Raw genomic sequence first — 10,665 nt, 5'->3', positions numbered from 1 at the left:
ATCCCTGTGAAGAGCAGAAAGAGAAGTTGGCAGTGAAGCTGGCCAGGCTTACACTGTGGGAGACCCTTGTTTATTTTCTCTCAGAGGCCATCCAGGCCCTGTTAGTCAGTGCCCTGGAATAAACCTATAAATATTTACTATCTTTTTGGCTCAACCACTTAACAAGTGACTGAAAACTTTTCTCCCCATGTGACTGGAGTTTGGACCCACATCTGACAGCCTCAAGACATTCTAAATAACTGATTAATCACATTAAAACCAAGGGGAGTTTTCGGTATGCAAATCAAATTATACCATGTGCATTTGACAGACTCCTGGTGAGTTGTCTTGAGATGAGAATAGAGGTAGCAATGACTTTTTAATATTCTAGGTAACTTGCTTTGAATATGCTAATATGCTTTGACTTTAAATACTAATTTTATATTATGCTAATATGCAAATACAGGCTGATGTGTATTATATATTAGTACATGCAATATATATTATATTTATTGTATACATAATTATGCATATTATGTTATATACAATTATAATATATTAGCCTATACTAGGACATATATAGCATATATGTTATATAGAATCTATTATATATAATATATATTATATGCTAACACATACTAATATGTTATAATATATTTAATACTGATTTAATATTATGCTAATATGCTTTGATATGTTAATGGATATTGCTAGGGATGAGGTTTGAAGCAAAGGACAAACTCTGTCTTCAGGAAAGAAATCAACACTGAGCAGTTACTTCTAGAACATTTTAAGGTAGTTAACATCTGATTGTTAGAGAGACTATCAGGAAATAGTTATTATTTATCTAGTTTGAAGTTTTTGTAATAATAAATAGTAGAAAATATTAGTGATTATTGACTGTATGTCAAGCAATATATTTGATAACCTAGTGTGCTAAAAGGTTTAAAGGAGGGAGAAAAATCTGTGTGAAAAGAGACATATTGTTTTCTCGGAGTCAAACTGGTCTACTGTAAGACCGCAGTTTAATTCAACTTAGTTCCTTGGTCCACTCCAGATTTTCATTTTACTAATTAACTGTAATGATGTTCAAATTTGGAACTTTTGATAACCAAGTAACCTAATAGAGCATTTTATGTAGACATTTTGAGGGTTTGATATGAATAGCCTGTAATTGTAATCGTATTGACCTTGCTTCATCCCAAAAGCAAAGGAAAAGAAATGACCTTGTACTACTTTTTGAACAGAATAAAGATGGGTGATCTAACAGCAGTGCAAAATATACTGCCTGGTCTGCAATGTGACCCAGACACAGTAGGTGTCTTGCTTAGGGTTTCTATTGCTGTGAGAAACACCACGACCAAAATGAGTTAGAGAGGCAAGGGTGTATTGGGGCTTACACTTTCAGATCACTGTTCATCACCAAAGAAAGTCAGAACAGGAACTCAAACAAGGCAGGAACCTGGAGGCAGGAGCTGATGCAGAGGCCATGAAGGAGTGCTGCCAACTGGCTTGCTCTTCATGGCTTGCTCAGCCTGATTTCCCATAGGTTCCAGGACTACCACTCAAAATCACCTCAGCCCTCCCCCATGGATCATTGAGGGCTTGCTGTTAGCCTGATCTTTGGAGGCATGCTCTTTCTTTCCTTTCTTTTCATTAAATTATTTATTCATTCACTTTACATCCCAACATCAGCCTCCTCTCCTCCCAACTCCTCTCCATCCCCCTTCCCTTCCCTATCTTCTCTGAGAAGGGCAACACCCCTCCATCACCCTTTCCCTAGCACATCAAGTCAGTGCAGGACTAGGCACATCCTTTCCCATCACAACCAGACAAGGTGGCCCAGTTAGGAGAATGGAAACCACAGTCAGGCCACAGATTCAGGAATAGTCCCTGCTCCAGTCATTAGGGCTCTCATATGAACACTGAGCTGCACATCTGCTATACATGTGCACCGTACCTATGTCCAGCACATGTATGGTCTTTGGTTGGTGTTTCAGTCTCTGAGAGTTCAAAAGGATCCAAGTCAGTTGACTTTGTTAGTCTTTCTATGGAGTTTCTATCCCCTTTGGATTCCTCAATCCATTCCCCAAGACTTCCCAAGCTCCATCTAATGCTTGGATGTGGCTTACTGCATGTTTCAGTCAGCTAGCTGTTGAGTGGGGCCTCTCAGAGGACAACTATGCTAGGTTTCAGTCTGCAAGAATAACAGAGTATCATTAACAGTGTCAGGGGTTGGTTTTTGCCTATGAGATGGGTCTCAATTTGGGCCAGTCATCGGTTGGCCATCCCCTCCTTTTCTGTTCCATCCCTGCATATCTTGTAGGCAGGACACATTTTGGGTTGAAGGTTTTTTCTTAATTAATGCTCAGTGCTCTCAAATGACTCTAGCTTGAATCAAATTGACAGAAAACTTGCCAGCCCAGTGGCAAGCACAGTGGGTAAAGTCACTTACCACAGAATCCTGGTGACCTGAGTTCAATCTCTAGATGCCATATTCAAAGGATAGAAATGACTCACAACAGTTGCTTTCTGATATCCACATGTCTCACAGCATACCCGTATCACCACACAAATGGAAAAATTAAATACAAATTTAAAAATTCTTACTAAAAATATATAGTACAATATAGTCATGACAATTATTTGTACATGTATTATATTTTGCAATTCCCACTATTCATGGTTAGTGAAATGAGTACCAGAGCTCACTGTGAAAATCTATATCATATTATATCATATCTATGTCAATTACTATATCATAATTCTAACTTTCATATTTAATGTGTTATTTCCTGAAAGAAAATAACAGAGCAAGCTAGACATTTTTCAACATGCATGGACATGAAATTGGTACACAGTATAATGTACATTTTATGAAAAATAATGCTACAGGGACATAGAATGTATTCTACTGGCCCTCTTCTCCTGAGTTTATTTATTTGTTTATTTTTATATAGAGTTCCATACAGCTCAGGTTGGCCTTGATCTCTTTATGGAAACAAAGATGATCTTGAACTTCTTAACCTGCTTTCATCTATGTGCTGGGATTATGTGTACATCCTAACATGCCAATTTATGTGATGCTGGGGATTAAGCCCCAAACCTCATGCTTGCTAAGCCAGCAGTCTACCAACTTAAATGTATCCTAAGCTCTTCAAACTCTTATAAACCAGGAGGAAGGAAAAGAAGAAGGAGAATGAAGAAAAGCTGGAGGAGAATAAGGAAGAGGAAGAGGAGGAAGAAAAATTTAGTCCATTAGATTAGACAATCAGCTTTATTTTTCAATTGTCTTCTCTTTGTGTTATGGAACTAGGAACATTATATTTGTGATTATGGATAAATGAGAAATTTCAATATATAATGTGCAATCTTTTATTTGTTCATTAAAACTCCTCCTTTTGATACTCAATTTTGAGCTTCAAAAATCTAGAGGAGGAACAAAAAAAGGTGACTAACAAAGAGTGACAACCTCCCTGTGCATAGTAAACATTGAAAAGAAGATCTCTCAGAGAAGCAGGAACTTTGTTAAAGGTAGAACTGCTCAGGGTCAGAACTAAGCCACCTCTCAACTTGTGAAGAGATGGAAAGGAATGGACCAGATCCTCAGGAAGCAGCATGGGCATTCCAGGGCTGAGAGGAATAGTACTACAGGCTGACCGAGGGAAGCTGCCTGAAATGAAACAGAAGATTAACTGGAGAGACACCACACACTTGAGAGGCACAAAACATCTACAGCTGCAAGGAAGGATGGTGAGTCGGGATCCAGGAGGTGCCAGTATTTCATGTGAGATTTTAGGATGTTCTTTCTCTTGATTATGATAGTGTGGAAGAAATGAGAAGCAATGGGACGCTAAAAGATCAAACAACTGTCAACAGTGGTACTTAGTCACAGATGATTCAAATGTCTGTGTAGGGATAGTGGCTTTAAAATTCGGAGCCTATGTGACATCTTAATTACATACATGAGATGAATGAGTTCTATTATAAAGAAACAGTGGGTAATACTCAAGTACTGTAAGTGGAGGATAACGTGACCAAGGGGAATTTTACAGGGTTGGTTAGGAGATATTTGTGAGACAGTCTGGAGGTGTAGTGTCTGTGAGAAAGGTGAGGCAGGAGAAGAGTCTACAGAGAGTGGGAGAAAGCACATGCAAGGAAAAGAATAGGGAGAGCATGATATTGCCACCAGCCATCATGAGCTCAATGCAATATAACATCTGTGTACTTCTGGCAAGAAGCCGCTTCAGGACTGGATGCTCAATTGTTTCTTGGGTTGTTCCAAAGTTCACATCTTGAAGGAGACAGAATGAAGCCTGGAGAAGGGAACACAACTGGATGATATGTTTCTCAATACAGAGCTTTGACATTCAAACACACCATATGATGCTATTGGAGATAGTGCGATGTATCACGAAATACAAGCCGATAAGTGAGTCCTGGTGTCGATCTTCATGAGTCACTGGATTAAAGGAGTCTTTGGATAACCTTTGAGATAATTCTAACCAGACCTCTCAGGAGCACCTCAGGATTGTTTGTGATGTTTGGACTCCCTCAGAGTATGTGACTTCTTCTGTTTTATTAGATAACTTTAAAATGTGTGACCACAAAGGATATCCCTTCAAGAGCTCCTAGTGGAAATGTTAGAAACCATTCATAATCCTTATAGTAAGGAAATCCATCTTTATGCCTTGCCCCTTAGTGCGGTAACCTCCATGCTAAGACCTTGTACCTAATACCCTTTTCTGCTGTTTTTTTTCTTACTATATTGTCTTCCCATCGACATTGAAGCTTAATTGATGATCCTGAGCATTTTCTAGCATAAGCCATGGAATTGAGGTAACAGGATGAAACTAAGCACTACATCCTTTCCTTCTTATTTACCTGTCTTGTTACCCACCATGGAAAGGAACTGTAAGGTAAATAGACAGGTAAAAGTTCATCATTAAAAGAGAGTAGGAATCAGAGTGACTCTTCTATCTATCTGACTACCTATTTACATATCTATCTATTATATCATGTATACATAGTCATATCTCTCTGTCTATCTGTCTCTCTATGATAGGGGTTATGGGTGCCACCGTGTGCATGTGTAGGTCAAGAGAACAAGTTTGTGCAGCCATACCTTTCTCTCCCCCCTTATATTCGTTCTAAAGTACCTGGCTTTTGCATCAAGTGCCTTCAACATTTCTGTCATTACATTAGCCCTAGAAATTGTGTTTGTTTATTTATTATGTGCCTATCATTTTGAAAGCATCTCAAAAAAAATGATCAAAAGTTGTAATAGCAAAACTCTACAAATATAGACAACTTTCCCCATAGTGGGAATAATGAGAAAGACTAGATAAATTAAGAGAAATAAATTTCAATGGAAACTAGAACAAAAGTAACAGTGTAAGAGAAAAAGGAGAGGATATTCAACTTAATCATTTCTGGTTCAATTCTGGAAAAAAATGATTAATATTGGTAAGAATAGACCACTTCCAATACAATAGAATGTTTCTGTTCACATAATGGAATCCTTTAAGATAAAGAATTCTGGATGTGATTCCAGCTCTTTCACAATTTCCTGGATTGACAGGTCATATATGTAAGGAGGACAGAATGTTCTCTATGTTATAGAAGACAGAAAGCGCTCAGTAGAATAATAAGAAGAAAAAACAAAAAACTATGGCCCCACAAAGACTTACCACAGAAACAATGAAAGAAGCTTTATCATATACAAGGGATCTGACCCTCAATCTAGACCTATATTATATATTCTCCTGAATCTGTGCTAAAATAACATTACAATGTGTTTTCAATCATTTGTCAGGCCCCTGTCCCTGGTGAATGACGTGGAAACCAGCCACAGTTCCTTGTCTCCCTACTTCTTGGCAACATCTGTGCTAGCTTGAGATTCAGAGTCAAAAGACCACACATGTAAGCACACTTCTATGACTCCAGAAGCAAAAGGAAAGTGGTACGATGGGGATTACCAGTGTTTTGCCCAGACTTCAAAAGGCCATTTGAGTGAAAAGTATTCATGAAAAATACTCATTTGTGTGCTCAATGGTTGAAAGAAAAGAGCAAAATGTGTCCATTCCCTATGTTCAGATCTCTTAATATTTATTATCACTTAGTACATGTCATGCTCTGTTCCAATAATTTCATTGCACAGAATTTATTTACACCACCCACCATTCTAGGTTATTATTATCTTTATTTTATAGATGAAGATATTGAATGCCTGAAGAAACTTAAAGTTTCCTTTTCAGTAATTCAAAACATGATGCAGCTGAAAGTTACATTAGTCAGCTTTCTGTTACTGAAACAAAATCGTTGAAACAATCTACTTAAGGAGGTAAGATTTATTTTGGGTCACAATGCTAAAAACTTCATTCTGTGATCAGTGGGTTCCTCCTCTTCAGCAGAGTCCTCATGTGGGTGAATAGCTGGTGGAAAACCTGCTCATCTTTCTAAAAATAGTAAGGAAAAATGGAGGGACAGAGAGAGGAGAGAGAGTGTGTATGATTGATCAAGGCTCCATTCCTACTATCTCTTCCAGGAGTATATCCCTTTGGTCGATTTAAACCAGGTTTTACCTCTTAAAGGGTCTATCATCTGCTATGAGTGTCACAGCCTGGAGAATAAAGCTTTCCCATAAGGGTCTATAGGGACATTAAAGATCCAAAACATGACAGGAGTTGCCATTCTCATCCTCTGCATTGGAGCCAAACAAAGCATGTATCAGTAATTCTTATATCCTTCAGGATACGGAGGACAAATTTATGGTAGACGAGATGGAACAGAACATCGAAGACCCATACGACAATTAAAGCATAGGCAGACCTTTGCTCTGGGAATACCTGAAAGAAAGGAAACAGGAAAAAGTTCAAATAACAATGGTTGAAAGCTTTCCAAAATGAGTACCAGACATCAATACATGATGTCTAGCTAGCACAGAGGACACTGCAAATATTATATGCGTACGGGAATGCCATATCCAAATGACAGAGCATTAAAGAAAAAGAAAATTATTGAAAGAAGCACAGGAAATGGACCAAAAGTAAATCCAGTTTCCTTTCACTTTTGTTCTTGTAAGAGGAGAAGGAAGCAAACTAAAAAGGCAAAGAAAACTAACACCCTGTAATGTTATATCTAGTAAATAATCCTTCAAAAGTGAAGGTAAAGTAATTTCTTACACACACACAAAAAAAAAGAAATTCAAGAAATGTGTTACTCTGTGTGGTGGTATACTCCTCCAATCCTAAACATCCAGAAGGCAGAGACAGATGGATATCTATAAGTTTGAGGCTAGCCTGGTCTACATAGTAAGCTTCAGGCCAGCCAAAAGTAGAGAGAGAAAACCTGTCTCTAAAAATTCAGAAAACAAAACCAAAAGACAGAATATGTTGCCTGTATACTTTCTTACAAGTGATGTTCTTCTGTGAGTAGGATGTGACTTAGAAACATGTCCGATCACAATGAAAGCTGTGCTAAGAGGAAAACTCATAGCGCTGAGTGCCTGCAGAAAGAAACAGGAAAGGGCATATGTCAGCAGCTTGACAGCACACCTAAAAGCTCTAGAACAAAAAGAAGCAAATACACCCAGGAGGAGTAGAAGGCAGGAAATAATCAAACTCAGAGCTGAAATCAACCAAGTAGAAACAAAAAGGACCATAGAAAGAATCAACAGAACCAAAAGTTGGTTCTTTGAGAAAATCAACAAGATAGATAAACCCTTAGCCAGACTAACGAGAGGACACAGAGAGTGCGTCCAAATTAACAAAATCAGAAATGAAAAGGGAGACATAACTACAGATTCAGAGGAAATTCAAAAAATCATCAGATCTTACTATAAAAACCTATATTCAACAAAACTTGAAAATCTTCAGGAAATGGACAATTTCCTAGACAGATACCAGGTATCGAAGTTAAATCAGGAAGAGATAAACCAGTTAAACAACCCCATAACTCCTAAGGAAATAGAAGCAGTCATTAAAGGTCTCCCAACCAAAAAGAGCCCAGGTCCAGACGGGTTTAGTGCAGAATTCTATCAAACCTTCATAGAAGACCTCATACCAATATTATCCAAACTATTCCACAAAATTGAAACAGATGGAGCACTACCGAATTCCTTCTACGAAGCCACAATTACTCTTATACCTAAACCACACAAAGACACAACAAAGAAAGAGAACTTCAGACCAATTTCCCTTATGAATATCGATGCAAAAATACTCAATAAAATTCTGGCAAACCGAATTCAAGAGCACATCAAAACAATCATCCACCATGATCAAGTAGGCTTCATCCCAGGCATGCAGGGATGGTTTAATATACGGAAAACCATCAACGTGATCCATTATATAAACAAACTGAAAGAACAGAACCACATGATCATTTCATTAGATGCTGAGAAAGCATTTGACAAAATTCAACACCCCTTCATGATAAAAGTCCTGGAAAGAATAGGAATTCAAGGCCCATACCTAAACATAGTAAAAGCCATATACAGCAAACCAGTTGCTAACATTAAACTAAATGGAGAGAAACTTGAAGCAATCCCACTAAAATCAGGGACTAGACAAGGCTGCCCACTCTCTCCCTACTTATTCAATATAGTTCTTGAAGTTCTAGCCAGAGCAATCAGACAACAAAAGGAGATCAAGGGGATACAGATCAGAAAAGAAGAGGTCAAAATATCACTATTTGCAGATGACATGATAGTATATTTAAGTGATCCCAAAAGTTCCACCAGAGAACTACTAAAGCTGATAAACAACTTCAGCAAAGTGGCTGGGTATAAAATTAACTCAAATAAATCAGTTGCCTTCCTCTATACAAAAGAGAAACAAGCCGAGAAAGAAATTAGGGAAACGACACCCTTCATAATAGACCCAAATAATATAAAGTACCTCGGTGTGACTTTAACCAAGCAAGTAAAAGATCTGTACAATAAGAACTTCAAGACACTGAGGAAAGAAATTGAAGAAGACCTCAGAAGATGGAAAGATCTCCCATGCTCATGGATTGGCAGGATTAATTTAGTAAAAATGGCTATTTTACCAAAAGCAATCTACAGATTCAATGCAATCCCCATCAAAATACCAATCCAATTCTTCAAAGAGTTAGACAGAACAATTTGCAAATTCATTTGGAATAACAAAAAACCCAGGATAGCTAAAGCTATCCTCAACAATAAAAGGACTTCAGGGGGAATCACTATCCCTGAACTCAAGCAGTATTACAGAGCAATAGTGATAAAAACTGCATGGTATTGGTACAGAGACAGACAGATAGACCAATGGAATAGAATTGAAGACCCAGAAATGAACGCACACACCTATGGTCACTTGATTTTTGACAAAGGAGCCAAAACCATCCAATGGAAAAAAGATAGCATTTTCAGCAAATGGTGCTGGTTCAACTGGAGGTCAACATGTAGAAGAATGCAGATCGATCCATGCTTATCACCCTGTACAAAGCTTAAGTCCAAGTGGATCAAGGACCTCCACATCAAACCAGACACACTCAAACTAATAGAAGAAAAACTAGGGAAGCATCTGGAACACATGGGCACTGGAAAAAATTTCCTGAACAAAACACCAATGGCTTATGCTCTAAGATCAAGAATCGACAAATGGGATCTCATAAAACTGCAAAGCTTCTGTAAGGCAAAGGACACTGTGGTTAGGACAAAACGGCAACCAACAGATTGGGAAAAGATCTTTACCAATCCTACAACAGATAGAGGGCTTATATCCAAAATATACAAAGAACTCAAGAAGTTAGACCGCAGGGAAACAAATAACCCTATTAAAAAATGGGGTTCAGAGCTAAACAAAGAATTCACAGCTGAGGAATGCCGAATGGCTGAGAAACACCTAAAGAAATGTTCAACATCTTTAGTCATAAGGGAAATGCAAATCAAAACAACCCTGAGATTTCACCTCACACCAGTGAGAATGGCTAAGATCAAAAACTCAGGTGAGAGCAGATGCTGGCGTGGATGTGGAGAAAGAGGAACACTCCTCCATTGCTGGTGGGATTGCAGACTGGTAAAACCATTCTGGAAATCAGTCTGGAGGTTCCTCAGAGAATTGGACATTGAACTGCCTGAGGATCCAGCTATACCTCTCTTGGGCATATACCCAAAAGATGCCTCAACATATAAAAGAGACACGTGCTCCACTATGTTCATCGCAGCCTTATTTATAATAGCCAGAAAATGGAAAGAACCCAGATGCCCTTCAACAGAGAAATGGATACAGAAAATGTGGTACATCTACACAATGGAATATTACTCAGCTATCAAAAACAACGAGTTTATGAAATTCGTAGGCAAATGGTTGGAACTGGAAAATATCTTCCTGAGTGAGCTAACCCAATCACAGAAAGACATACATGGTATGCACTCATTGATAAGTGGCTATTAGCCCAAATGCTTGAATTACCCTAGATCCCTAGAACAAACGAAACTCAAGACGGATGATCAAAATGTGAACGCTTCACTCCTTCTTTAAATGAGGAAAAAGAATACCCTTGGCTGGGAAGGGAGAGGCAAAGATTAAAACAGAGACTGAAGGAACACCCATTCAGAGCCTGCCCCACAGGTGGCCCATACATATACAGCCACCCAATTGGACAAGATGGATGAAGCAAAGAAGTGCAGACAGACAGGAGCCGGATGTAGATCGCTCC

The 10,665-nt window shown here is 38.4% G+C and overlaps 1 long non-coding RNA gene across 8 annotated transcripts in view; it reads right to left on the bottom strand.

The window, feature by feature from the left end:
• Window positions 1–2,513: 2,513 nt before the first annotated feature.
• The window catches only part of LOC102546489 (uncharacterized), a 29,289-nt gene continuing 21,137 nt past the window's right edge, over window positions 2,514–10,665 (bottom strand). For 2 of the 8 annotated variants that reach the window (XR_015635663.1, XR_015635668.1), the window contains 3 exons: window positions 7,394–7,486; window positions 6,564–6,827; window positions 2,514–4,295 (listed from right to left, as the gene is read on the bottom strand). This is a non-coding gene — a long non-coding RNA (uncharacterized LOC102546489). Of the gene's footprint in view, window positions 4,296–6,164; window positions 6,438–6,563; window positions 6,828–7,393; window positions 7,487–10,665 lie in introns of those variants that run through there. The other 6 variants (XR_015635665.1, XR_015635662.1, XR_015635666.1 and 3 more) reach the window with 4 other exon arrangements.

The sequence above is a fragment of the Rattus norvegicus genome, chromosome 13 (genome assembly GCF_021556685.1).
Source record: "Rattus norvegicus strain SHRSP/BbbUtx chromosome 13, alternate assembly SHRSP_T2T, whole genome shotgun sequence".
NCBI lineage: Eukaryota > Metazoa > Chordata > Mammalia > Rodentia > Muridae > Rattus > Rattus norvegicus.
The sequence above is the reverse complement of the archived record's forward strand: the minus strand, read 5'-3'. Positions and strand labels throughout refer to the sequence as shown.